The 25,087-nt window shown below is 43.0% G+C and overlaps 1 protein-coding gene across 1 annotated transcript in view; it reads right to left on the reverse strand.

Annotated features, from left to right (window-relative positions):
* The window catches only part of ACVR1 (activin A receptor type 1), a 141,275-nt gene extending 117,419 nt beyond the window's left edge, over nt 1–23,856 (reverse strand). Inside the window, exon 1 of the mRNA XM_013984146.3 lies at nt 23,307–23,856. The gene's annotated coding sequence lies outside the window, so the exon portion shown is untranslated. The remainder of the gene's footprint in view (nt 1–23,306) is intronic.
* Between the last annotated feature and the right edge of the window lie 1,231 nt (nt 23,857–25,087).

Genomic DNA, 25,087 nt, shown 5'->3' on the forward strand with positions numbered 1-25,087 from the left:
TGTGGTCAAGACTGACAAAAACATAAGCATATATATTCACAAGTAACTGCATTTGAAGAATGCCTGCTGTAAGAGAGCTCATGTCTTCCCATCAAAGTGATAGAAATGGAATCCAACATGTTCAACAGGCTAGTGTTACAGGCGAGACCTGACACACTGGAAATTAATTAAGGTATCTTTAAGGTCCTACACGTAGTAAGGGAAATAAAAGACAGGGGCAGAAGTAGACACATAAAATGTGAGGCCCTAGCAGCAGCATCTGTGATATGAGATAGATATGAGAAATTCTGAGATTTCTGTGGGTAGTCAATTCAGTAAGTAGGACAATGTGGCTCTTGGAAATACAGCAGTTTGGGCTGCATAATACAAGCATGGGGTAAAAGAATTAGAGGAGAGAAAATCCACTCAAGAATACTGCAATCAGTTCTAAACACCAATTTCTAAAGGCTTTCCATCAATCAGAAACATGAGCTACAAAGTGGGCAGGATGGGGGTGACCATTTGGAACTCCGGAGAGATTCCGATCAGATGAAAGAATATCGGGGTGAATATGATAGGTCATAACCGTGTAAATATAGTACTGTGCCCTATTTCTCATCACTGAAAAAAGAACTATGATTGAAGGATAAATAAAAGCTATATTTTATTACAGACAAAAAACAAAAAAACAAAAAAAAACAGTAACAACAACCTTCTGACAGTCAGCACTGTCCAAAGGCAAAGTGGGCTACTAGTAGAAACTGCATCCCTCCCACTTTGCAGCATTTCACAGAGGCCTGAGGGTTCACTCAGAGGGTACAAATACAGCGCACTGCAGACCCTGGATGGTTGGACTAAATAACTCCTCCCATCCCTGTGACTCTACCACTAAGAAGAGGCCACCAAGGAAGTGATCAACATCCCTGACACTCTCATCTAGTCCCAACCTGGCACTTCAACATTAAATTCAAGCAACTTCAGAAGAATATGGGGAGAGAAAGATCGAACATTATGTTTCAGAGGAAACAACCAGGGGCTGAAGGGGGAGCAGCAGCAATGACTGTAGACTCGTTTTTTGAAATGCTTCCTCAGGAAACAGCCTATGAAAGTCATAAGGTTCAAACATTTGGTTTAATGACAGGAAAAACGTAAGCCTATTTCTAAGCTCAAGGGAAAAAGCCACAAAGGGGATAAATTGGAAGAGGTTGGGGGAAAATGGAAGAGGAAAAAAAGATTAAAGAGCCAGACATTGGGAAAGGAGACTAGACTCAACGTGAAAATATCTGGCACAGAACAAGTACTGGATAACATGTTTAAAACACATCTTCACATGTACAAACAAAAGTATTTAAAATCATTCTCTTTTAAACAGTTATGCAAACACACCCAAGACAGGTACCTATTTTACAACAAATATCACAGTCTGCCATAGATTCATGATCTTCTAAATAGTATTAATTCCCAGAAAATATCGTTTGCATGAAATTCCTAAAACCATACAAACATCAAGATTCCTTTAAGACAATCTAAATGTCATAGTATCAAAATTAAGTTCCCATCGTGGCGCAATGGAAATGAATCCAACTAGGAACCATGAGGTTGTGGGTTCCACCCCTGGCCTCATTCAGGGGATTAAGGAGCAGGTGTTACCATGAGCTGTGGTGTAGGCCGCAGAGGTGGCTTGGATCTGGCGTTGCTATGGCTGTGGTGTAGGCCAGCGGCTGTAGCTTCAATTAGACCCTTAGCCTGGGAACCTCCATATGCTGTGGGTGCAGTCCTAAAAAGACAAAAGACAAAAAAAAAAAAAAAAGATGAAGCAAGGGAAGACTGTGCAACAGATTTAACCCTCAGGCACTAGGTACTGATAACTGGGTTGCACCAATATGCAAAACAAAAGACAATAACAAAAGTCAAAGCATTAGTCGATTACCTTAATAAAAAGTAGTATGTTGAGATGTTTAAGAAAGTTTCCCCCAAGACATATCAGAGCAGTGATGTTTTAACAATAATATCTCAAAACTAGATTTTTTAAGTTAAAATGAATAGTGCCACACTCAAATATTTTTCAAAACAGACTAGCAGCCAAATGGTTGTTACTTACTTGAACTACTTTAATATCTTCCCTGACCCTAGTTTCACAATTATCGAAAGACATAAAATAGCCTGTATTAGTCTGCTCAGAATGTCATAATAAAATACCACATGCTGGGTGACTTAGACAAAAGAAACAGAAATTCATTTTCTCATGATTCTGGAGGCTGGGAAGTCCAAGGTCATGGGGTTGGCCAATTCAGTTCCAGAGGAAGACTCTTCCTGGCTTGCAGATGAGTGCCTTCATGTGGGAAAAAGACAGAAAGTGCTCTGGTGTGGCTTCTTATAAGGGCACTATTATTCTTATAAGGCCCCACCTGAGGATCTCTTCTAAATTTAATTATCTCTCCAAAGACCCCATCTCCAAATGCCACTGCATTGGGGGTTAGAGCTCCAACATATGAATTTCAGGGAAACACACACAATTCAGTTGATAGCACAGGTAGGTAACATTTTTAAAGATCATCCTCAAAACAGCCACCAGTGAATGCTCCAAAATCCAAATCTAATCAGATTCTTTGCTAAATAAAATTCCCTAATAGCTAACATATTTTGGGAGTAAGATCTAAATTGTTCAGTTAAAATAAGAAATCTTCGGAGTTCCCATCTTGGTGCAGCAGAAACAAATCCGACTAGGAACCATGAGGTTTGGGGTTAGATCCCTGGCCTTGCTCAGTGGGTTAAGGATCCGACGTTGCGGTGGGCTGGGGTGTAGATCACAGATGCGGCTTGGATCTGCTGTTACTGTGGCTGTAGCTGTGGCTGTGGCTAATAGCTGTAGCTCCAATTAGACTCCTGGTCTGGGAACATCCATATGCCACAGGTTTGATCCTAAAAAACAAAAAATAAAATAAAATGAAATAAAATAAAAGAGTCTTCACAATGCAGCCTTTACCTACCTCTCCAAATTTATGTTCTATCAACTCCCACATGTACCCTAACGTACAGGTGAACTACACTACCCAGCACTTCCAGCATCCACCACGCTCTCCTTATTATGCCTTCTACCTGTACACCGAATGTTCCCTACACTAAAATACTCTGACCCTATATTGCCAGGCTTAGTTTCACTTATTCTTAAAGTGTGCACTTAATACCTCCTTGAGTCAGAAACTTCCCTACACCCTTCCCCTCAAAGCAGGTTAGGTTTTTCCTCCCCTGGACTTGTTGCTACATCTTTTGCCAACCTCTGTGATAGACAGCACTTACTAGGCTATACTTGAACCTCTGATTCCTGTGTCTCCCTTATTAAGTTGCGAATTCTCCTGAGGCCAGAAACAGCACCTCTAGTCACTGTGTCACCAACACAAGCCAGCACAAGGCCTAATAACACAGGTGGTATTCAAAAAATAAACTTTTTTTAATAGATAAAAGCTTGAATCAAATAGACCATAAAAGTTTGAAAAATGAAAAAGTTTTGGTGATTAGCTCAATCACCAGCAAAATGGAACACAAAACAGAAATCACCGAAGGATCAAGAGCAAAGAGAGGAAAAGAACAATGGTGCTTTACCAGCTAAGTGGCAAATAGATTGCACAGTAGAATGCTCACCTGTAAAGCAAACTTTACACTCTCCCAATGTCGCAGGTTAGTTTACTGCCTTTAAACATTTTTCATAAATGCCAATGAACAACCGGTGGGTCCCTCACCAAAGAAAATATCTCATTCAGACCTGCGGATGATACGTTTCGGTTATAAACTGATTAAAGCACCTTCCCCAGAGAAACAACCACCAGTGCCTCCATCATCAGAAGTGCCAACTATATCTACAGGAGTCAGAGCCAAACTGTGGGTGGTCTTGGGGGAAAGGCTTTATAAACACTAAAGTCCACTTCAGATGCCAGCGGTCATTACTGTCTGAATTACCCTTGCAGGGTGATGGTCCTTCAGCAGGAGGGTGTATGAATTAAGTGGAGTGAAATGACTTTATGCTCCGTCTGACTCATATTTTGCCTTTTCTCCTCTCAAGAGAAACAAGCTCTAATGATACATTTTTCTCATGACCAAACATTAACTCATCTGCTGAAATCCCAATGACTAAAAAGTTCCTTGCTTCTTAATGAACCAGGAGCTTGAAACTTTAGTGTCAACATGAGAAAAGGAGTCAGATTTTTATTCCTCTTCCTCAATTCATGACACCCTAAAAAAGAATAAATTTCAAGATAATCTGAAGTATAGATTTTTAGACATGACTCTATAAGAGATTATCAACCATTAGCCCTTAGTAGAGGCAGAAAAAAGGGGCTCTAATATGCTTTTGTCCTATAGCTATAATTAAGGTTGAAAAAGGCCTGCAGTTTTCCCCTCTACAGATCTGAATAACTCCTGTCCCAGCCTCTTCTCCCCTCAATGTGCTTTTTTTTCTATTTTGGCTTCCTCGCAGCATATGGAGTTCCCAGACCAGGGATCAGATCCAAGCTGCAGTATGCAACCTATACCACAAATGTAGCAACTCAGGATCCTTTATCCCTTAACCCACCATGCCAGCCAAGGATCAAACCTGCGTCCCAGGCCCATAGAGATGCTGTGGGAACTCCTGGGTGTGCTCTTTCAAAAGTGCCTCCACAGCTTTCCAGTTTTCCCTGAGCCAACTCCTTTGTACTTTCAACTCCCCCAGTCTCCTTACTCAAGGCCTCTCCTCTTTTGTCCTAAAATTTGATTCCATTTCTTTGCTCTCTTTCATCATTACCCTTCCCCAAATCCTAACACCAGATCTTTAATGACTCATGGGAAAGAGCATTTAAAAAAAAATGACAGTGGTCCATTGTGATAAAGTAGAGAATGCCTAACACAAAATAACATCTCCCTTGATTCAAAATAACAAGTATTTATTGAGTGCCCACTGTGTGCCCTGCAGGGGCTATAAAACAAGATCAGCTTTCAGGAAAACTGTGAGGTTTGTGAGAGGAACTGATTCATCCCTATGTTCCTCTATTCAGCTCATCAGAGCATCAGATACACAAAGGAGGGCCCCTCTGAAGTCCAGAGAGGTTTGGGTCTCTCCTCCTGCGACGACTGCTGCTGTTAAAATGTAAAGAAATGTCAAAACAGTAGATCCCGCTATGGCACAACAGGGATCGGCGGCTTCTCTCCAGCACCAGGCTGCAGGTTCGATCCCTGGATGGCACAGTGGGTTAAAGGATCCGGAGTTGCCACAACTGCAGCATAGGTCACAACTGCCACTGGGATCTAATCCCTGGCCCAAGAACTCTATATACTGTGGGGCAGCCAAAAAAGAAAAAAAGAAATGTCAAAACAGAGTGACAAAACGCACATGTTTTAAATATTTACAATGCATGAAAGGCAATATTACTGGGCTGGCCTCAAGATAATTACATGGTCCAGTAATTAGACACAGGTTCAAAGCTGCATGATCCAGGACGCCTTCTTTCAGTCCTGTTAGTGTATTTCTGGGGCTCTATCATTCCAAAGTAACATCAAAGCCAATGTGAAGGCCATTGTGAGTGGAACACTTGGGCCAAAGGGTGCTCCTGTCCACCGCCACCTCCCAAGGTCCCTATAGAGCAGCAAGGGGAGGAGTCAGTGAACAACTCAACAGAGAACACAAGATCTCTGCCCTCAAGGAATTTACAAATTAGAAAAAAACAAAAAAACAAAAAAACAAAAAAAAAAAACCAAAAAAAACGGACACACTCTCCATTCCCATCCCTCCTTGAATAACACGAAAAAAATATTACACCAGGAGACCAGGACTCAATGCTGGACCCATCACTAAATCATCAATCATGGGCACATCCTCCTCAATACATTTATACTTCGGGGTTTTAATTTTTTTTTTCCATAAAATGAGATAATATTAATGCTGGCCCTGCCTTCTGTACAAAGATTATTTAGCGATTCACATAAGATGTGGTGTGGTTTGGGGAAACTGCGAAGACCTCCACAAGTGTGAGTTACTCAGGAACAAAGGGGGAATACTTAATCACATGCTGCCTTATCATCACCATAAAAAAAAGTTAATGACAGGAGTTTCCACTCTGGGGCAACGGTGGTGGCTCTGCAGCAACAGGATGCAGGTCTGATTCCCAGGGCAGTGGGTTAAAGGATCCAGTGTTGTTGCCGCTACGCACAGGTCGCCACTGCGGCTCAGGTCTGATCCCTGGCCCAGGAACTCCTTATATGGCCAAAAAAGACAAAAAAGTTAATGACATTTATCAACATATAAATTCAGAACTTGACACTGATGTGTTCAGGGAATAATATGAGAAGAAGGGGAGAAAAGGTGTGTGGCTATGGCTTGAAGGTAAAGCAGTTTTATGGGGCTCCAGAGAGCTCTGGCAATTTTTCTGTGAACATCTGAATATTCCTTGTAATCATTATTCCTTGTTGAAATAACTTCCATGAGTAACCACAAAGATGACTACTCCCCAAACAAACCCAGATTTATTCCCTAAGGCCCCATACTATCCCAAGCTTTCCTGCAGTTAGAACTTCTAGACTCGCTGGCTCTGGCAAGCCTCCTCCCTCTCAACCCCCTCTAATCGCCATTCCTCCCTCATGCTCAACTTACACAAACATAACTAATGCCAACCTAAATGACCACACAAACTGCCCTGGAGAAGGCTTAGCTATTTGGGTCACAGGACTACCATGGAGAGCCTTCTCTTCCTCTGGGTGGGGGAAGAAACCACTCTCCTTGGCATCCTTCCCCTCCTCCTCTTCCCAGAGGTCCTTGGGGTTCTTACATCCCACACTCACCCCATGGACCCTGGGGCAGGCTGATCCCCACTTTGAACTTCATGCCTGGACCTGGAGAGGCTCTCATTCGTCCCCAGCCCAGCCCTTTCCCCTGAGCAATTAGTGCTTTTCTCCAGACAGCTTCCCTTGGGCATCATGAGACCTCTGGAGCAGGACTAATCAAATCGAGCCCATCACCTTCTGGTATTCCCCATGCCCTCCTATTCTGTTCAGTGATCGGCTTCTACCCCTGCAGCAGCCTGAGCTTCTCCTCCTTCTACCTCACCAGCTCAAGCCCCTAAACAGTCCCGAAGTCTCCATCAGCCTTTCCGGCTACATTTGTCACCCTTTCTTGGCCAGACTGCTGCTCCCTCTGCCTCCATACCAGTGTTCCCCAAAGTGTGGAACACGTTCCATTGGTGTTCCCACAGCACAATGCTCTGTGGTTCTAACTTTTTTTTATTCTTTCCAACAGTTAATGTTTTTCCTATCCCATATTAAAATTAATTTTTGTGGGTTTGTTTTGGTTGCCACGTGCAAAGGCTTGATGTGGGATCTCAATTCCCAGACCAGGGATTAAATCCGGCTGCCATGGCAAGAGCGCTGAGTCCTCATCACTAAACCACCACGGAACTCCCTTAAAATAAATTCTTTAGGTGCACATCAAGGCCGCATCTCCACAGGTATAGTTGCTTTGAACAAACTTTCATGCACATTAGAACAACCTAGAGACCTTTAAAAATTCTGGGTACAGGGAGTTCCCATCATAGCGCAGTGGTTAACGAATCTGACTAGGAACCATGAGGTTTTGGGTTCAATCCCTGGCCTTGCTCAGTGGGTTAAGGATCTGGCGTTGCCATGAGCTGTGGTGTACATCACAGACGGGGCTCGGATCCTCCATTTCTGTGGCTCTGGCATAGGCTGGCAGCTACAGCTCCGACTGGACCCCTGGCCTGGGAACCTCCATATGCCACAGGAGTGGCCATAGAAAAGGCAAAAAGACAAAAGAAAAAAAAAAATTCTGGGTACATCTCAGGTCAATAAAATCACAATGCAGAGTGGGAGGGGGATAGACATCAAGTGTGGAAACTCTCCAGCTGCTTCCAGTGTGCAGACAAATTTGCGAACAACTCTATTAGAATTTGGAGGGAGGAGTTCCCGTCATGGCTCAGTGGTAATAAACCCAACTAGCAACCAGGAGACCTTGGGTTCGATCCCTGGACTTGCTCAGTGGGTTGGGAATCCAGCTGCCATGAGCTGTGGTGTAGGTCACAGACACATCTCGGATCCCGTGTTGCTGTGGCTGTGGTATAGGCCAGCAGCTGCAGATCCGATTCAACCCCTGGCCTGGGAACTTCCATAAGTCCTGGATTTGGCCCTAAAAAGAAAAAAAAAAAAAAAAGAATTTGAAGGGAAAAGGCTGAGCCCATCCATAAAAAAAATGAAGTAATTAGTCAAAAGTATGGTAAACAGATAGCAAGGGTGCCCAACTCACCCTGGTTTGCCCAGGACTGTAGCACTGAAAATCTGGGATCCTGGGCTAGCTCTCCATCCCAGGCAAACTGGGACAGTTGGCTAACCTACTCAGATAGTGCAGTGTCTGAAGTCTGGGAATGAGTGCTAGCATTTCCCAAAATGCATTCAGCAAAATACTATCCACTCTCTCTGGGGTGTTAACAGCTGTGCAACTCAAGGATTACACTGCGGAATAAACTTGAAAGACCCCAGGGATATCCCAGGATAGATTATTAAATTAATGGTTTTCCTCAATTCTGGCTTCTCAGAACTTCCAATGTACTCTGGTCATTTACATTGTCTAAGAGAAGGATACACCCTACATTTCTCAAGCGCATTTGAGGACTTTTGTGGAACACTGTACGATTGAAGTTTCAAGAATCTTCTTGTTAAATGTTGCCCCACACGTACCTCTAGGCAATTTAGGGGAAAAAAATAAATCTGATGTCACTTCATTATCAAGCTCATGCTTTTATTTTTTTTTTTTTTCTACACCCACATCTGCGGCATATGGAGTCAAATCAGAGCTACAGCTGTGGCCTACACCACAGCCACAGCATCAAGGGGTCCGAGCCACATCTGCGACCTACACCACAGCTTGTGGCAGTGACAGATACTTAACCTGTTAATGGAGGCCAGGGATCAAACCCACATCCTCACAGAGACAACACTGGGTCCTTAATCTGCTAAGCCACAAGAGAAACTCCTCAAGCTCACGCTTTACAAAAAAAAAAAAAAGCTGAAATACTTAGTAGTCGTCTACTTTTCCATCTTTTACCCCTTCCTGTGTTCTATCTACTGTTTTTCAAATTTTTAGAAGCATTCAAATCACCTGGAGATAGTGTTGCCATACTGCTTTGATTCAGTAGGACTGAGATGGGCCTGAGACTCTTCATTTCTAGTGATGCTCACTCCCAAATGATGCCATTACTGTTGATCCAGGGACCACACTTGAGTAGCGGAGCTCTGATCACACTCAGTTCTAAAGGATGCTATCTTTCCTATAAGCCTTTGTGCTTTGAAGGCCCTTTTTCCACCTGATATCTTCCTTCCCAATCTTAAAGATGCTCAAGTACAAACATCATTGCCCTGAGAAGATGACCCTGCTGCCCTCTGAACAGAACTGCACATCTCAACTTTATTTTATGTTTACAGCACCTTTCTGGTACTTCACTCTGTTGTAACTTGGCCATTTATTGTTCTGCCTCTCCTGAGCTGAGCTCTCTGACAGTCTTTTTATCTTTATATGCCCAGTACCTGGCACACAGCAGCTAGTCAACAGATCTATATGGAAGGAAGAAGTGGCCACACAAAAGAGACACACGTGAACTTGATCTAGAGAAGACTTTTACTTTTAGAAAATGAGGTTATGCTGAATCAAACTTTCAGCTTGGAGTTTTGTGGTTTAGGATCTTTAGCAAGAGAAACAAGTAAAATATATGTTCTCATTGCAGAAGAGTGAAATCACAAACGAGTATCAACGCCTATGTTTTATACTATACAAAACAAGACAATTCCCAGTTTTCTTGAAATGAAAACTAAATCCAGATAATCTTCTGATTAACATTTAACACATTAAAATCACCAGGCATAGAGGGAAATGAAACACCATTTGACCTCTAAATCTGTGTCATCCACTTTAAGGAGACTCCTTCTGACAATTCTAAGTTTAAACAAACCTTTGTGAAAAGAGTACTCCAGCAGGTTTAATGTAGTCACAGCTGTCGAAATCATGGGCAATGTATCACACTTAAGAGAGCATTTGAAAATGTGTCAATAATTATAATTAGACACTTGTACCAGATCTAATATACTTTCACTACACTTTAACTTCAATGGAAGTGAAATTAAAACCAGCTTCTTAAAAGTGTAACTCTCAGATCATAATTTAATTCTAAAGTAGATATAAAACCTGTCACGCCACAGAGATATAGTACATTTTATTCAAGAGGAGAAAAGGCGACCGTATTGTAATACATCATTTTAGATGAGGTGACCACCTTTAATGCTGAAAGGGTAAAATACATTATCAAGGTGACAAAATCTTCCAATATTTACTTCACTTGTTTGTATTTAAAGATTTTTCTCTTCAAAATTATGCACGACCCACACAGCCCAAAGGTGATAACTATTAATATTCCTATTTGTTTCTTATCCGTCTTTTTTTTCTCTATATCCATATGTATGTAACTACAAACCTGAATTGTATTGTCTTATATTTGTTTAAATTTATGGAATTTTATATAATTTATGTGGATGGAACGGTACCATTTTAGTATCCTGCCTTTTCTACTTAATGTTGTTTTAGATCATCTCCATGGTCACTGCGTACCTACAGTGAATAATAAGGCAACAGACTCAGGATAGGATGCACATACACAGGGAGCACCAGAGAGACACAGCCCTGTTCTTGGTTTTTATCCCACAGATTTACATATATTAAGACAGTACATACAAGAGAGAGAAAAGAAGGCTCTCCCTAGATGGAGTAGCCAAGAACAGCCTCTTCGAGAAAGTAATCTTTAAATCAGGATCTGTCCCTGAAAATTCATCTAAAATTATATATTATATATAAAATAATATTATATATGATAATATTATTATATTATTTATCATATATATCTTTTGTCCTTTTAGGGCCACACCCACAGCATATGGAGGTTCCCAGGCCAGGGGTCTAATCAGACCTGTAGCTGCTGGCCTACGCCCCAACCACAGATCTGAGCCATGTCTGCGACCTACACCACAGCTCACAGCAACGCGGGATCCTTAACCCACTGAGTGAGGCCAAGGATCAAACCTGAGTCCTCATAGATGCTAGTCATTTCTGCTGAGCCACGATGGGAACTCCTAAAATAATATTTTGATGGGAGTTCCCTGGTGGCCTAGCTACAGGTTAAGTCTCTGGCATTGTCACTGCTGTGACTCAGGTTTGATCCCTGGCTCAGGAACTTCCACAAGCTGTGGGTGTGGCCAAAAACATAAATAGTATTTGGATAATTACATAATGTCCTTTTTTATACATAATTGTGTATGTATATATATATTATATATATAACATATATACCTAAACATGTATATGTTACTGTAGAACATTTCCTTTTTTCTTTTTTTTTTTTTTGCTACTCTATGGACAGTTGAATAAATTTGTATACTTAAAGAAATTTTTTTCCTAATAAAAATCTATACTTAGCAAATTTTTTTTTTTTTTTTTTTTGATGAGTAACCAAGAGCTCAAAATCTCTTCCAGGAAATTACATTTATAATAGCAGCCCAAAATTTCCAAGTCTTTCAAATGAAAAATCCAAGCATGCTGGTTATGGGAGGAGAAGGGGAGACACTCATGCCACATGGAAGTAACCAGGCCAGGCATCTAACCCAAGCCACATCAGCAACTGCAGCCGCTTATAGTGACAGCATCAGATCCTTAATCCAATGCACCACAAGAAAACACTCATGTTGCTTAATTTTACAATAGCCAATTCTAAAGAAAAAATGCAGTATAGGGAATAAACATGAATTTTATATTACATTTTATTTACTTGGGTTTGAATTTTTAAATACACCTTATTTGGTAACCACCAGGAAATCCAATCATCTTATTAAACTATACCAGCCAAATACCTCAAAGTTTTAAATAATCCTCTCTTTTACTTTCTTCTATTACAAAATACTTTGAAAGAGCTAAAGCAGTCTGCTCTGGTCTGCTCCAAAGTCATAAATAAAATTTTGCTGTTTCTTAAAAGACTGTCTATCATTTACCTGTTGTCTTTTTTAAAAAGCTATTACAAAAATAAAACACTTTTTCCCTAGGTATAAAAATCCATTGCCTCTCTTCTTGATCAATAATAAAAAGCTGACTATATGAGTTTCTTGGTCACTAAATGCCTACTTACCACTCACTGTATTTAAAAAAAAAGAGAGAGAGAGACAACTACATAAGCTCTGCTTTTAACATAAAGCACAAACCAGACACAATGCTTTAAAATAATCAGAGTTAAGCTGTGGTTAGCAAGGTTCCCAAAGCCCAGGGTTCTTCAAAGACTCAAACTTACAGGGGAGGTGCGGGGTGTGTTGGGTGGGGGGATCAAGTTCCATTTACTGTAAGAACCAACAAGGAGGGAGACTGAAAGAATCAACAAATTATCAAACTTTAGAAATAGCTGAGTCTATGCCCTTCTTGATAGATGAGGAAAGAATAGTACCAAAGAATAGTACCACAAAGAAAAGGGTTAATAAAGTGACTTTCTTGGGCTACAACATTGGTTTACACCGGAGAACAGATTAGTGCTTGAGTCTTATGGGTTGCTGCCTCATTTCCACCATGCCTATTTTGCTTCACTGACACAACTCAAAGTCCAATTCCTGGTACATACTATACTATAATTTTAAATACAAATACCCTTTAATTCAGCAATTCCAACCCTAGATACTTACCCCCAGTTATACAGAAGATAGAAAGACAGATGGATCTACAGATATATCTATTTATAAATCCAATATGTAGATACAGTAGTAAATGTAAAGATAGTCACTGCAACATTGTAACACATAATGTTACCTAAAATAACAAGTAAAAGACTAGCTAAACACATTACCATACATCGGCAGGATGAATACTTTCCAAAAGAATGAGGAAACTGTGGTACTGATAGCAAAATATTTCCAAGATAAATTAAATGAAAAAAGTCAGGTATAAAACTGAAATGTGTACAATATGATACAATAAATGCAGGAAAAACACATTAATATGTGTTTGTAAATGTAAAGATTAACACTGAAAGGAAAGACAATTAGTTTTTTTTTGTTGGTGTTTGTCTTTTTGCCTTTTCTAGGGCTGCTCCCGCAGCATATGGAGGTTCCCAGGCTAGGGGTCTAATCGGAGATGTAGCCACCAGCCTACACCAGAGCTACAGCAACTCGGGATCCGAGCCGCCTCTGCAACCTACACCACAGCTCACAGCAACGCTGGATCCTTAACCCACTGAGCAAGGGCAGGGATCGAACCCGCAACCTCATGGTTCCTAGTCGGATTCGTTAACCACTGCGCCATGACAGGAACTCCCAACAATTAGTTTTAATCATGGTTTTTCTCCAGGAAAGTAGAAGGCTGGAGGACAAAGGTTACCTTTCACTATACCCTTCCTATACTTCAAGCCTTACCTTGAGCACATGCAACATGACATAAATTTCGCTTCTAAAACATAAAAAATTATAATGAATAAAAATAAATGATTTTTAAGAAAATATTTATAGGAACCCATATTAACATATACAATGTGATGAAATGAGGCTATGTATGTATTAGAAATAAAAACACCAATTTGAAAAAAGATTTTTAAAGACTAAGAGGGTCCAAAAAGGATAATGAAATGCCCAAAAGTCTTTATAAGAACAAAAGAAATGCCCTCCTGGAAGATTTCCATATTCAGTACCCACTTCTGAAAAAGATTCACTCCACCTGTGCTTGGAAGGTCCTAAAACAATAAGACCTTTAGGGATCAAAAAGGAACCAGGGGAGAAGTAGAGTAGCTGGGGTGGATCTAGCTGATTAAGGAACAATGAGTTGGAAGGAATCCCAAATAAACAAGCCAAGATAAGGGGAAAAAAAAAAATCCTGTCTGAGTTTGAAAAGGATATTGCATTCTAAACTGGATAAAGGCATGAATAAATTCCAAACTGAACCATTCTCTTCTGACATGCCCACCCCCCCACTCAGGACGACAGCAATTTTTCCTATTACCTGTGATACAAAAAAAGAAAGTCATTGTTTGAAGCATTTTCACCTAAACAGGTGTTAGCAAAATAGGCATAAACATAAGTTACAAATGTCACTCACTTGATTCTATGAGCAGATGTTCATCAGTTCCCATGGTCAAAAGTTGAAGATTGTTATTGTACTCCTTTGTTAGGATAAACATTTGGTTTATTTGCAAGACAGGGTACTCGACCCAAAAAAGTCAATAAGAGACTTTGAACTGTTTGTAGCTGGTTCATTTTATCATTCAGACCTTAGCCCACTTCTGCCCATTTCCATCCTCTCCCACAGCTCCAAGCCCTTACCTCCAGGGTTCCAGCACCATATTTCCAACTCCTCACTAGAGTCAAGTAAGCAGTTTTGTCCCTGTTCCATCAGAACCTCAACCCCAACACCATGTCCTATCTCCAACCAGCTCCTTTTACAAGCTTCAGCTTTTTTTTTTTTTTTTTAAGGGTTGCACCTGCAGCACATGGAAGTCCCCAGGCTAGGGGTGGAATAGGAGCTGCAGCTGCCGGCCTATACCACGGCCACTGCAACGCTGCCCAGATCCAAGCCGAGTCTACAATGGAATACCACAGCTGGTGGCAACGCTGGATCTTTAACCCACTGAGGGAGGCCAAAGATCACACCTGCATCCTCACAGACACTATGTCAGGTTCTTAATCCACTGAGCCACAACAAGACCTCTCAGCTTTCTTTTAAGATCAACACTATTCTCCCAGTCATCCAGGTTCCAAAAGTTGGATATCTTTGCCTCCCACTCATTCCTCCCTCTCTTCACAAAAAAATGATTTATTCCTGTATAGCTTCTACAGCCCAAGGCCAAAACCCTAACTCTACCTACTCTCATCTCCTCTGAGGTGCTAGCCATCTACCCTCACACTAGACTAATCATCAATGGCAACAGAAAGCTATCTAACAGGGGTCTCGAACTCACATGGCTATGGGGACAAGGCAGTTAGCATATGGAAGTGAGGCAGGCTTCGAGTCTAAAGAAGGAAAGAGCAACTGATGCTGGGCCTCAATGTCCAAGGAAAAACAGGGTGAGCCATGGCTGTGGTCAGCACACACGTCCCCTCAGACAGACACAATCACAGGTTCCTGCAAGCTTAGTGCTGCCAGAGCTTTCAATTTTGCAAGAGTAGGTGAAAATTTGCACTATCTGTGGGAAAATTTCCCATATCCAAATATTGGCAACCATTTTTTAAAATGTTTTAAATGTAGTATCTAACAAGACACAACTCTGAAGTGTATTCAGCCTGGAGGCCATCAGTTTTCCTCCTCTGCTATCCAGCATGGTGACTTGGGGATGGACAACCTGGATTAAGGCTCAGACGTGTGACCTTAGACATCTTCTATCACCCCAAGTCTCAGTTTCTCCTGTGTAGAATGGGGGTTCAAAGAAGTAGTTCCTCATGGAGTGGTATGAGCCTTAATTGAGAGAATGTAAGGAAGAGGCCTCATCAGGGCCTCCTTCACAGGTATTGTCATATTGTTGCTATTTAAAAATCAAATCTAAAATCTCTAGCCTGGCATTCAAAGTAAACCAGAATTTGGCTCTAAATCTCACTTTCTAAGCTTTCTTCTAAAATGCTCACCTTAAGGTATTCCAGTCACATAACAGAGAGCTTTAACCTTTTTAACTTGAGGGAGTTATCATATATGCCTGGCAAAGAAAAAGAAAAGTAGGGCAAGGTATACAATATAACCATTTAAATAGCACTGGCCATTCTACTCAGGACACTTTGGCCCTGGAATTAGTGCAAACCCGAGACATGAGCCTGCTGTTCCATTGAAATGCCTTGGGTCTTGATGCCTCCTTGAAAAGCTGCACCTCAAGGAAATGAGTCTGAATCTAGTGATGAAAAATATGTACAACTAGATTTTATTTTTTACAACTTGGCTCTGAAACAAAAGCCAACCTCCTCATATTCACTTGCCCCATTCTCTGGCTTTGGAATGTTGCCTATTCCACAACCTACATACATATAGATACATCTCCAAATGATAACATCACTTGGTACTGCTTTCCAAGGCCAGCCAAACAGCCACTTCCTTAAAGGTGTTGGCTGATCCTTATCCCTCTGTATCTTGTGACCAAGATACTCGGAGTTTTTCCTTTATACTTACATGTGCAATTTTTCAATCTTTTACTCAAATGCACCTCAAGATCAACTTGGTTTAAATGAACTTGATAAATGCTTAATAAATAAAGGACAAAGAAGGGAAAAGATGGAGGAGGAGGAGTAATGGAGGAGTATCAGCAAGGCAGGGAAATGTTAATGATAAGGACAATGACAACATGATGGCCACTGACACACGATCATGCTCTTACTTACATCTTTGAATGCAAAAAGCTGTCCCCTACTAACCAGGTGCTGCATTTCTGAACATAAATGTATGCGGTCATCTTCCCCCACCTCTCCCACCCTTTTGAGGAACATGATCTGCTATCCCTGTATTACTTAATGTCATCCTCCCATTCAAATACAATCTAAATAAACAAGGAGTTAGGTGGCTCTTGTCACCAGTTTAAATTAATTAGCCCCATCTTCAATGCTGACTGGGATTAGATGATGATACACTCTTCAAGCTGGTCCAAATCACATATAAGTCACTTTAATCTGATTTGGAGAAACCCCTACATGGAGAAAAGAACAATAGGGTGGGGGGATGGTGAGGGAGCAGAGGGTTACGGAACATCTGTAGAATGACTGAGACGCACACAAAAAGAAAAACAACATCCCAGATTAGCAAATATGCAGTAAACAAATTAAGGCTGATTTCCACAATACCTAGAATAGGTTTTTTCAAACTGCTGGTTAGAACCCATCAGCGAGTTGTGAAATCAATTTAGTAGATAGAGACCAGAATTTTTTGTAACAAAAACTGAAGAGAAATTAGAAAGCATTGCAATATTGTTTTGTAAAACGTGTAATTCAGCTTTATTTTTAAATATGCATGTGTGCGTGTATGCTCAGTTATGATGTAAAATGAACTGCTGAAAGTCAAAAATGTTTTTAAAACACTGAAATAGAACGTTTGTGTTTATATAATCTCTGGGGACTAAGATTTTCCACTTTTTTTACTAGGCCATACTCATAACATAAGAGAATGTTTGTTCTTGCCACCTGTTGTGCACAATAGTTCAGTTCTTCAAGTTCAAAAAAGCATACAAAAAAAGATCATTTGGCACAGTTTTCCCTTACCATTTTCCTTGTTTCCAAAAAGGAAGGTAAAAGTCACTCTGGAAAACCACTTACACTTCTTCTTCCTACTGGTTGTTCCTCCATATAGTTCTCTTCTCCTATAAGTCCCTGGCATCAAGTTACAAGTCCAAAAGCTCTGGCTCTCTTAGTGGCATTTGTTACAAGCATTAAACTATCACTTCAGGAGAGTGAACAAGCACACTGGATTTTCACCCAAAGTGAACACTGCTCATTAGTCACCACAGTAGTGAAGGCTCAGTTTGGTTGAAGATTATCTCCTCTATCTAGCCCCTCCACACCAGAAATGCTTTTTCTCAAGTTCTTTTGATGGCACATTTTTCTCAGTACCTGCTCTCCAAACTCCAAGTATCATCCCACCTATAATATCTACCTTGTCCAAGATCACTCCTACCTTTTTCTATGCCCTCAGCACACCTCTAATCAAACTCAAGGTTATTTTTTAGTTCAGTCAATAATTCTTCTGTTGTTGTCAAAAAAGAAAAAGAAACAAAAACTAGAACAGTCTTCTTTTCAATGGCATCACATGCTGTAGGATGGCCACAAAGGCCCATCAAGGCTTTCAAAGATGAGCAAGGCACCTAGTCATCAAACATTCAAGTGGGAAAGGTCTCCATGGGACACCCACTCAAACCAGCCTTTAAAAACTTTTGAAAGAGGAGTTGACTTTGGATTCTATTCGTTTTCCCCAAGAGGTCATTCACCTTCCAGTTCTCACATGAGCACTGCGTACCACACTATTTTCACTGCCAACTATTTGAGAATATCTGCAACAGGAGATAGTCAAAGTCAAGGAGTTAATTCATCAAGTGTTTGAGTCCCAGCCACACACACACGGTACTGCAGAAGTCCTTGCTCTACAGGATAGGAAAATCAGTTGAGATATACTTCCCTCAAAAAGAGGTGTCATCCTGAAATCCAAAATCAATCACAGAAGGAAACATATACTAAAAAGAATATATGCTGAATTCACTAGATACAAGACAGTATCAAGTATAATAAAGGGATATCAAAAACAGTTTCTTCAACCTAGAGTGTCCTTCGTCTCTGGTTCCCAAACTCATCCTTAAAACCCATTGTGTCTGGTATCACCTTCTCTGACTCTGCCTCCTTGATTGTCTAGAGTACTGGGTTCCTTTGCTCCCCTCAAGTGCAATCATCCATTCATTCTATCAGCAAAGAAAAAAAGTAATGTATTGACTGAGTGGTCTGGGCCAGGTATAATGTTAAGTGCAAAAGACACACAAAAGATGCATAAGACACAGTCCTTGACCTTGAAGAGATCAATCAAGTCCCAGAATGAATAATGAAGATGACCACATACTAGGAGAATGTCAAAAGGCAAAATTCAGGAAGCATTCTTGCTTGCAGTGAAACCATTCTGAGCCCTGGAGGATTTTGCCCTCCCCAAAAATAGGGGGAAAAGGGACATTACCGCCAAGGCTTAGACTTATGGTGAGGGAACTGAACTTCTGCAAACCTAGCAGGACACGTGTGCTAAACGGAACCCTGTGACCTTGCCCATCCTCCAAAAAACAAACCTCACCTGATCTGTGAACCTCAACAAAATTTTGAAAGGCTAAAATTTAAAGTCACTTTCCCAGTCACAGAAATAAAGGTCAAATACCCAGAGCAAATAATGAAGCAACTCCAATGGGCAAAGTGGAATGCTGGTCAGAGACTGAAACCCAAAAATCAAACAACTGAGTAATAGTGGCTCTGGAAAACAAAACTCTCATGGATCACAGAAGAGTTGTTAGAGACATAAACAAGCTCAGACTGCCACAAACACATCTAAGAGAGCAAGAATATTATTTGACTGTACAGCCAGTTTGAATATTGGGGGCGGAGGCAATATTTGTTTCAATTGCAAAAAGGAAGCTGCTGAGTCTCTTATTAGTTAATTTTGGCAGCCTAAGTTCAAGTAAAACTACCTTCTATCTGAACCAAAGGCTATGACGTGCCAACCACATCAACTTGCTCTTTCATAAGGGGTCTTCAATTTGAAGGCCCTTCCCAACAGACAAATTCTGATTCTTGGAACTTCTGATTCTTAAATCAGCATAGCAAGCAAGAGCAGTCCATGACCAAGTACTAAAAAAGAAGAGGTAAATCTTCCATTTGGTTCTTCTAAGAGCTGGAGTTGGCCACAGAAAGAAACACAAAGTTTTCACTCCAAGAGATCAAAGAAGGCATTTTGTACCAGGAAACCCAATTCAAATACTCATTTCCAGGAATAAAGCCACAGGGCCCAATATTTGCTTGGGGATGGGGACTGAGGGGGAAACCAGGAGACCATGTGGACTCCAATTAAAATCTCTGATGGCTTTATTTCCCAGCCTCACCAGTTTACTGCTGTGAAGATTTTAGCCAGGCACTGCTTTAACTTAAACGCAGGCGTCCTGGTCAGAATGGTCCCACTTAACACTGGATAAAAACAAAAGCATTTTAACACTTCATGACAGCATTCTTTGCCCCATCCTGAGCACTAGATGTATATGACAAGGTGATGCTGAGAAGTGCCAGCTTTAGCCCAGCCGCTATCTCCTATAACCATAGTAAGAGGAAACCATGCTGCAGCCCATCCTTTTACTCTAGTCACAATATTGGAAATGAAAATGGAATAGAAACAGAAGAAAATGGGGAAGGGTGGCATACCTCAATCTTATTCCGGTATGACAACAATCAGCTTGCTTTAAAATTATCACCTGGGGTCTTGTCAATCAGCCAACAGTTCTTATGTGTCTACTTCACACAGGCACCAAGCTAAGTCTATAGTGAGAATAGTGCAGTGAAATATTCCCCAAGTAATCAATATTTATGTTCATGGTTATGTGCTTAATTTTATCTTTTTACCAAAAAATAGTATGTATCATGTCTAAAAATCAAGTAAGCACCCATGAACCCATCACTCAATCCAAAAACCAGAAAATCAACCACTAATGTATCATCTACCTACCTCCTCCACCCTACCCATATCCCAGGTCCCTGCAACACACACATACTCTCTCTCTCAGTTGTACACACAGACACACACACACACAGACACACACAACAGGTATTCAGTATCCTGAATTTGGGTTTCAATAAAAATATGAATGCATCTTTAGGATATCTCCAAATCATACAAGTGAACTGGCTTTCCAAATACAGCAGTGATGTACTGTTTCCTCTTAAAAGATGGATTCTTTCAATCTTTCAAGGTTTAAACGTATCTTTAAGGTTTTTTTTTTTTTTTTTTTTTAAGACGAGTTGTTGCTTTAAAGGAAAATACTAATAGACTAAGTGAGATAGACTTAGCTATGGTAAACTCATGAAGACAACATATGAACGAATGAAATTTGGCAAACACCAGTGAGAGCTGCCAAGAACAAGGGTTCCAGAGTCCCACAAACTCCTGGTTCAAATTCCCACTCCACCACTGACTAGCTCTACAGCTTTGGGCAACTCAATTCTGTTAAGACTCAATTTCTTACTGTACAGGAATGAAATAATACTAAGTCATATGCTTGTTATAATGAAAAAGGGCATGTAAAGAGCTGAGCATGGTGCCTGGCATGTATCCAGTCCCCCTCCTCCCCAAATCATCGTATCTGTCATTAAATTCACTCAAAACACATCAACGGATTTTGCTACCATCAATAGTTTACTTCCCCCTAATTTTCTAACACATAAAAATAAATCAAGAGGCAGGGATCCAATGGTAAAACAAGCACAGAGGACAATTCCCAGACCCAGCTCCTGTTTGCCTAAAGTACAGTATATACGCATTGATTCTATCTTCACCTCATGACCTTGAATAGCAGGATCATTTTTCAAATCCATTTCTGTCCCACTCCTCCTTCCCTAAGAAGGCTAAACTACTCAACCCACCTTACCTAAAAGCCTATCATGATCACCACAGGACTAGTTCAGTGCAATCGAGGGTAAGATAGAGGCATAGTCTTCATTTACTGATTCAATAACTGCTATCTGCACAAAATTTAAATCACTACTTTAAAAAAAATTACTATACTATTAATGCCATTAAATCCCTCACTTCTGAAATGAATTAGTTACATTCCTGATGATGGCATACACCTCCATCTTTACTCTCCATCCTTGGTATTCTTTTACGTTACTTAGAGGTAACAAGAAACTTATTGAGATTCAAATGCTCACTCTCTTCCAAGGTACAAAAGTGGTACAACTACTACCTATATCAAGTTTTATTGAAAACCACTCTCTCCTATTCAGGTAAAATACACTTATACTGCTAGAAACGTAGAGAATGAACCCATCCCGGCCCTTGATTTTTTGCCATCTCTCCAGAATTTATCAGAACATCATTCACCACCTTTGAGTATTTTTACAAGGGGCGACAGTAGAAATTAGATTACCCAACACAATTCCATCAATCTAAGGCCTACACATCTCAGCCTCAAAAGCCTTGTTTTTTTAATCCCAGGGCAGAAAACAAAAACAACTGAATCATACACCACACACACACAAAAGTGATTTGGTCTTGGAAGCCAGGTGATTCAAGTCCTGTCCAGGCCTAAGATAGCCTCTTGAGCCTTGTGTCCCCATCAGTGAAATGCAGAGGACTCATACTTCATACTCAAGCATACTGTAAAAGTGGATGGAGAGGCCAGTGTATGAGGTCAGCACAAGTCTGGTGGTGTCTGCTGGCTGCCCAAGCCGCACCCCCACCCCCCACCGCCAGCCACCCACCTCCAGAGACAAGTGCCAGGACATACTATAGTGTTTCCATTTAAGGCCCGCCACTTGGATCAGCCCATCTCTTGAAATTTCTTACCACTACCTTTCCAGGAAGAATTTTTTTGGGGGGAAAGGGAGGTGGTATCTATTTTTTGCCACCGCCTTTCCTTGAGCTGTCAGAGCAGTCTGCATCTCTGGGACAGGATTCTTTTAAAACCACTGGGTTGATCTGTGTCTAAATGCCAGGGCTTCTTTTCGAAAATACAAAAAATCTCTATGAAACAAGTTTCTTTTCTCATCATCTAACCTCAATCACAGACACACACTTCAAAAAAGAAAGCAAAGAAAGCCCAATAAAATTAACATCCACTGTATTACTTGGCTACCTCTCTCCCAGAGCCGTATTAAGCACAACTTTTTCACCAAGACTTTTCCTCTGCTAGGAGGTTGAATGTTTTTTTTTCCCTAAGTAGCTTCCTCTATAGCTTCTCTCCCCTGCAAAGAGCGTTCAAAACTCCGGAGGAAAAGGGGGGTCGGAGCTGAGTGGGAGACAGATCTGGCACAAACTGGGCAGAGCTGAGATACTCAAGAACCCGACGGGTTAGTGAGTCCAACAGTCCGAGGCCCACATATATCAGCGCGCCCAAGGTTCTAGCCTCACTGTTTTGGTTACAGTGTTGAAGGAAGGGTTTTAAACTTGGCAAAGTACCGTGCAACATCTGTAACCACATTTGCCTTCTGGGGATCGGAAGATGAATCCCACATTCCTGGCTTTGAAGCTTTTTGAAACTGCAGCTAGGAAGAACGGAGGGAGGGAGGGCATTGAGCAGAGTTTATTGGCTGTCTCTCCAGCAGAAAATTCCTCTTGGAAGAGACGGATATTTTGAAGGTGGGGGGTGATTCGCCCATCCCTTTACTCTCTACGAAGCTCAGCTAGGAAGGTGAGCCCCGTGGCCAGGCGGCCAGATCGATTTACAAGTCAGAGGCGCACACCCTGAAGGAGTTCACTACATGCATATGCGCACACACATACATACATACATATACACACACACACACACACACACACACACACACACACGACCACCCACTCCTTGCCTCTGCCCTCTCCCATATCCCACTGGCAGTTCAGGGCCACAGCAAGACAGTTTTTTTCCGCGGCTGCTTCCCCCACCAAGAGTGGATCGGCTTGGGGGAGAAAGGAATGAAAGCGAGGGGGAAGCACCGCTGACGCCCACCCTCCCACCCCCATTCCCTGCCCCTTCTCCTGCCTAGGCTCCCTCCTCCCACGGTCCTCCGGTCTCTGGCAGGGGCGGCCGGCGACCTGCCCTCACCTCTGGTCCCGCGGCGGCGGGGGGCTGAGCCGGGGAGGCGGAGTGCGAGCCAGCCGGGCGCTGCAGGTCGGCGCGGCGCGGGGCGGGGCGGGGCGGTGCAGCCGGCGAGGGAGCCCGGAACTCCGCGGGGCCGAGGGCGGGCGACCGGCCCCGAGCGGCGGCGGCGGCGGCGGCGGCGGCGGCTGCGGCGGGCGGGTACGGCGAGCCGGTGCTGGGGGCCAGGGGCTTTCCAGCCCTGGGGCCGGTGCGGCTGGCCGAGGAGCAGCCTGGCAGAGACAGCGGCGGCAGCGGCAGCGGCAGCCACCCCGGGAAAAGAGCCGGGGGAGGGAGGGGAGGCGGGGTGAAGAGGAGGCGGAGGAGAAGGAAGGGGAGGAGGGCGGGCGGAATAAACTTCCCGAGGCGCTGCGGACAGGGCTGGGAGGACTGCAGCGGGCGGGGCGGGCCGGGTGGGGGCTGGCCGGGGGGCGGCGGGGGAGTCGGTCACTGAGAGTAGAAAAGTTCCCCCAGCGCCGAGGGGGAGGCTGCGGCGGCGGCGGCGGCTGCAAAGAGCAGGAGCGGGAGCGGGAGGAGCGGGAGGAGGAGGAGAAGGAAGTGGCTGCGGAGCGCTCGGCCAATGAGTGTCTGGAGCTGTGATTAACCAGGCAGCAACACATCATTTCCTCCCGGCGCGGTTCCAGGGAGCCGGGAGGGAGAGGGAAGGCGGCGGGGCGGGGCCGTTCCCGCGCCCCCTGCAGGCGCCCGGCCCGGGGCGAGCCCGCCGAGCCCCGCCGAGCCTGGCCGAGCCGCCCCCGGCGCGCCCCACGCTGTCTGGCCAGCCCAGAGGAGGCTGCGAGCGCGCCTCCCGCGGGGCTCCTTCGAGGCGGGGAGGCGGCGGGGCAGGCCTGAGCCGGGCTCCCGCGGCCAGGGTGGGAGGCAGAGAGGCCGCACGGCGGGGTGAGAGCCCAGGTAGGCGCGGGCGGGGCTGTCTGGACAGCTCCCGGGGGCGCGCGGGGTGGGCGGGCCGGCGGGCGGGCTGCCTCCCCGGCCCGGGACTGCGGGTTGCGAGCGGTTGGAGTCCTGCCTGGCCGACTGGATTCTCACAGAGAAGCCTCGGCATTCTCATCCAGGCCATTTCTGACCTGCCTTCAAATCCCCTTCCACTTTGCTCATTTCCCCTCAAGGTCTGGGGTTATGCAAGAGCTTGCCATTTTCGCAGTACACCTCCTTATTTAAAAAAAAAAAAAAAAAAAAATGGGGGGGTACAGGGGCGGGGGTCTGCGGTAACCTACCGCTGTCCTAGGCGCCATGAGAGCTTACAGTGGAAAGGAAGGAACATTCCCCGCCACAGAGAGGCTGACAACCTCGGTCCTTGGATACACAAAAACACTCCAGTGTTCTAATATTATCCAGAGCATCAAAAAGGCATGCGAGGATCGAATTTTGCATGGTGCCTGCAGAGTGTAAGGAAAGCACCAGGCCATTTTCTCTACCCTCTAGAAGTTTAGAATGTATAACCCCATCACAAAGCCAAATATAAGCGTGAAACCAATAACTGGGAATACCATAAAGTATTTTTATCTCTGCAGGTTCATTCATGCAGCAGGCATTTACTGGGTGACTGTCTGCTGTACTGCAAAAGGTTGCAAAGAAAATGGAAGATCTGGTCCCTGCAGGTCAGGAGTTGACAATTTAATTAGAAACACAAAGCAAATATACATGAAACTGCTAGAAAAGAATACCTAGGTATTATATAAGCACAAAGATGCAGAAGGCTGGGGCATTTTTCCATAAGGGGAAGGGCT

This window comes from Sus scrofa, chromosome 15 (assembly GCF_054392235.1).
Source record: "Sus scrofa isolate SSC_HxYL_T2T_F1_AM1 chromosome 15, Sscrofa_HxYL_maternal_Yorkshire_Landrace_v2.0, whole genome shotgun sequence".
Lineage (NCBI taxonomy): Eukaryota > Metazoa > Chordata > Mammalia > Artiodactyla > Suidae > Sus > Sus scrofa.